The sequence below is a fragment of the Cynoglossus semilaevis genome, chromosome 16 (assembly GCF_000523025.1).
Source record: "Cynoglossus semilaevis isolate Cse_v1.0 chromosome 16, Cse_v1.0, whole genome shotgun sequence".
Lineage (NCBI taxonomy): Eukaryota > Metazoa > Chordata > Actinopteri > Pleuronectiformes > Cynoglossidae > Cynoglossus > Cynoglossus semilaevis.
The window spans coordinates 9,115,611-9,120,703 of record NC_024322.1 but is presented as its reverse complement, the minus strand read 5'-3'; positions in this window follow the sequence as shown (position 1 = coordinate 9,120,703).

The following is a 5,093-nucleotide window of genomic DNA, read 5'->3' as shown; positions in this document are numbered from 1 at the left end:
TCAACACTCCACACACACACACACACACACACACACCCACACCCACACAGACACACACACACACACACAGGCTGTGGTAACAGGATAACTCTTGGTGTAACCTACACAACCGAAGCCGGCAACGCACTCTGTCCAAATATATATATATATATAAAGTGTTGCGTTAACTTTAATGTGGAGTACGGGCAGAGGAAGTTCCAGTCAAGGGGGGGAACGTGATACCATGTTGCCTAAAACCGCTAATGCTAATATTTGATTTACGTCAAAAAAAAAAAAAAAAATTCTCTGCAATAAATAGAAGAAAATTATAAACGACTCTGTCCTTCACGGTGGTCTCATTTTAACGAGACTTTTGCGGTGTGACAAAACCAAAACAGTGCTGGGAGGGAGTTAGCAGGGTAGCTAGTAGCGTGTGATACAAAGCTAGGCATAAACAGAGCATCTACAGTCTTCACAGCTGTGGACGGGGAACTAGCTGCTAATTTAAATTTTTTTTTTTTCTGTCAAGCGCCCCCTTGAGGACAGAAATCTTTTGCTTCCCACCCCACGCCACCACAAATTGAAATTGAGAACCTGATGACGTATCCCTCCCCGCCCCACTGTTTGAGAAGCATTGGTTTAGGAGTGAAGACGGATTCATATAGGGCTCTTGGCTTATTCCGCCTAACTTAATGGTACTAATTCAACAATAAAGTTGTTAGTAAATAAATATTTTTTTTCCCACACAGTACAGGTCCGTTTACGACATCCTCCACCTACGACGTTTTGTGGTTACGTCTCCATCTACCATTAATTCCTAATAAATTGGTCCATCATTCCGACATGCAGCGTTAAAACTTGCAAACAAGTTTGCTTGAAAGTTAGTTGGTGAGTAGAGTGGACAAATACGTTGCCACATGAAGCTGTACGCAAATGACGGCGTTATTTACATTTGTTAGTCATACGCAGTTTGTGTTGTTTCTTTGGGAACTTTTCCCTTCATTATGACTCCCAGGTGTAAGTCGGACTCTGCTACGATGTTACAACTGTGTTAGCATGTTAGGTGAGTTACTGTATATAGCTGCTCGTACATTTACAGTGTGTAAGCTGAGACTTATGGTGAAAATCGAGTTACGCAGCACTACGCAGCACTACTCCACTCCAAGTCGAGGACCCTCTGTACTTCATTTTTTTGAGCATGTTTAGCTTTTTTTTTTAAATTCTGTGAGCCAAAACAAACAGTGATCAAACAATCCTCACTTTTTTTTTTTACAGGCATTACTGCATTAAATTATGTCTGACTCAGTAAACAAGCAATTTCCCACTGACAAGTTCATTTACGGACAATAGTAAATCTGCAGTAATAATGTGCATGTTTAAAGTGTGATCCAAAAATAAAATAATGTGGGTCGCAAATCAATATTGTATAGAAAACCATCGAAAGAGTCGCTCTGAACCATCAATTAGAGAGAAAACAAAAGAACAGGAAAGAGAAAATAGATGATGATCCCTGCGGTCTTAGCTGTCGTGAAAAACATTTGAAGGCATTTCCTTTGTCTCCACTCAGTTGTTCATTTATTGTTTGTTTTTTAAATATATATATTTAGACCCCAGTCGTAGTCATGAAGAGAGTTTCTGACACCTGTGAATAAAGGCCAGCCTCTGGTGCCTGTAATTAGAAGGAAGTTCATTTCTGCCGCATTTGTTTTAATTATAAAACGCAGCATTTCCAGTAACACGTTTTTTTTTCTGACACAAGTGGTTTGAATTCCTGACTAACTGCAGCACTCTCTTCCCCCTGCCCCCACTCACTCACTTTAGACGCAAATGGCCACAACACGTCGTAAATAAGACGGAAAAATATGTCGCAGGGTCGACTTGCCGTGTAATTAAAGCAACATGCTGTACTGTACGACATGCTGCAGTGTGTATGTTGAGTCCATGTGCGAGTGTATGTGTGACCTTTTTTGTCTGTGCTCGAACAAAAACAAGACGTGAATGGATTATTTGTGTCACCATCTCATCTTCTCGGGGTTTAGAACATGGCCACCAAAGTTCAGTTTGAAGTATTTGGTTTAATATCTATTTGTTTTTATTTAGATTAAAACAGCCCACTACCCCATTTCCCAAATAGCTGGTTTACTTAGTTAATTTAAAACGGCCCCTTAGTTCATTTCAGATTTTTTGAAAAACCCAACCTAGAGGTATCATATAATTAATAGCAACAACAACATTGAATAAAAACAAACAAAAATATTCATTAACTTTACCATGTTCAACAGTATTATGTTATTGTAAAGTTCCAACAATTTATTTTGGATGATATGCACAATGTGTTTTACTATGTTCCAATGCTGTTCATATAGTGTTGAATTTCACAACATGGCTTTTACTGTGTCTCTAGACTAATGGTACTGTAAATGAAACACATCACCAGTTAAACTGAGACAAAGACGCGAGGAGTTCCTGGTTTTCTATTTTTCTAAACGCAGCCCATAGAGTTAGAAGATCCTAGAAAAGACACTCGCTTTTATAAAAGTTAATAATCATTAATCAATTTGTGTTCCTTGTTCAAAACACAATAAGGTTTAAAGCACAGACGTCGTTGACACGTCCGCACAAACACCTTTTAACCACTGGAGTTTGCACCACATACCCAGAGTTTACAACAGTATGATCTAATTTGTCAACTCTTTTGTGGCCGAGACGGTGATTAAATCTATTACCGCTGCTGAAGCTAATGTATGTAACAGCTGAGTGAGTGAAAGAGAAGGCAAAGCTGAGGTTGTGTCCTGGACTGGGAACGTCCCTGATCCTTCCAGCACACGCCCCAATGTCATTTTTTGGAAGGCGATCACAACAATGGTCTTGTAATTGGCTTTAAGTGGATTAGGTGCCAGGCCAGGGGGAAAAGCTCCGACCACTGATATGTCATCCACCTATTGTTCAGGCCGTGTGAGTGTGAGTGAGGTCTTAATCTGGAGAATAGACACGTTGGTCCACTAACACAAGGCCCCGGCCCACAGATTCAGTTTGAGGTACAGTAGATGTTTGGGCGAGAAAAAAAAACGTCGAAAAAGGTTGTATGAGTGGTAAACAGCAACTGCTAAATCAAAATAAAAAAAATAAAAACTACAGAAATAAAAAAACAATTGTTAAAATGTGTTAATATTAATCTTAAAATGACAAAGAAACGATTTTACCAATATTTCAAGGGATGGTTAAAAAGCTAGTAACTGTAGCTACTGTGTAACAGCCGCTAGCATGCTAGTCTACTTTCTATTGGAGTGGGCACTAGTCACCAGTAGGTCGCTAATGAGTTATCGTATGTAACTACTAAAATGATCTACAGTAGGTCGCTAATGAGTTATCGTATGTTCCTCATGAACATACAATAAAACCAGAAAGAAATAACACTAACTACTAAAATGAGCTATTAGCATGTTCTGTGCTATTTTCGATTGTACTGTTCCCTCTTCTATTGATTACGTAATTTCCTCATCAACAATACTGGTTGCATTAGCGCAATAGTTGACAGCACACTGTAAACTGGTTGCATTAGCGCAATAGTTGACAGCGCAAAAAGAGTGTAAAGAAAGTGCATCTCAAATCTGCCTGTTGACGACACAACAGATCCGAACAACTGTGTTAGCGTGAATGCTAGCGCCATCCTTGATCTAAAAAATATTCTCTTCCGCAGCTCTTCTGCGGTTAGTTGTAATTTTAACAGTGCATTCCTCTGCAGGAGCAGGTGTGGGGATTAGCCTTCGTACGAACTCGTCATGTTGGGAGACGTTTGAACTGTTTCACATACAGATTGTTTGTGACTTGACTATAAAGACACTGTAAGAACGCCATGCACGACAAAATCCACTCACAACAATTCAAGATAGTCAATTAAAGGTGTCCGGTGGCAACAAATGCACAAGACGTTGTCATCAAATGCTCATCCCCTGATTGGCTTAGTGACACACACTCGTCAACACCATTTCCTCTGCAGCCATTGTCCTGTCAGTAAAAGACCTTAAAAATAGAAGTCGGATGGATCCGCGTGGTAACAGGAAGACAACTGAAATCTATCACTGGAGCACAGACTAAAAACATTTCATGAGTCATTAAGGAACCATTATCAAGTGTCAAATGTCGACCCATAAACCAGGCTTTATTCTCTCAGCACCTGCCATCTAAACTAAGAAGACAGTTGACGTCTGTCTGAAAGTCCACCTGTGGACGTGTATCTGGTTGTTAAGGTGTGTTATCAAGAAACGGTGCATTTGAGTTGGTCGATGACAAAACGTAAGTCGTCAATGTCCTACTACAGAAAGGGTTGTCGCCAGAAGGCAAAAACAGGTTCAAGTTCAAGCAGAAAACTGCTAATATGCTAAATCATCTAGTTAGCATGACTTGTATTGATTGTAAGGCGTTAACAATAACTCCTTCAATGGAATCTATGAGACATTTTCAAACTGGCGGACCGTTTGAGTGAGCTAAGATAAATGACATGTAAAAGTCATGCATAAAGGCTAAAATGCTAAAATGCTTTTAGCCTTTTCTACGCCATCTATTGGGGAAATGCATCTATTGCAGGGAAAAGTATATTAATAATATAAATTAATAACAATTAGGACCGGAATAAAAAGCCAAAAGGGCTGTATCCGGCCACGGACTGTCGTTTGCCCATTCCTTGGCTAGCCCTCTGTTTTAAACGTAACACTCCAAAGCTAATATTTGTGTTTCTTTACGGGGTGTTTACTTATCTAGGGTCACCCTCCCACCCCACCAATACAATCCATGGCTAACATGTAAACAACAAGTCATCTTTCCACTGCTAGCTACATGAAGGCCCACATCCTTTCTAAAAACGAGTACGCTAAGCGGTCCATTTATAGCAGACACATGCACAACTTCCTGTGAATGATCTCTCTTTCTCTGCAGGCTACTGTAACCAAACACAGAAGCCCCTTCACCGTCCACAGTCTGCTTTGGTCTTCCAGCTGTGCATTTCAGAGACTTAAAAGCGGGTTTGTCGGAGTTCAAGCAGTTGGCCGATGTGTGTGTTTTTCCAACACACAGCTTTTCACGCACTTGCCGCATGTGTGCAGCCGTACCAAATT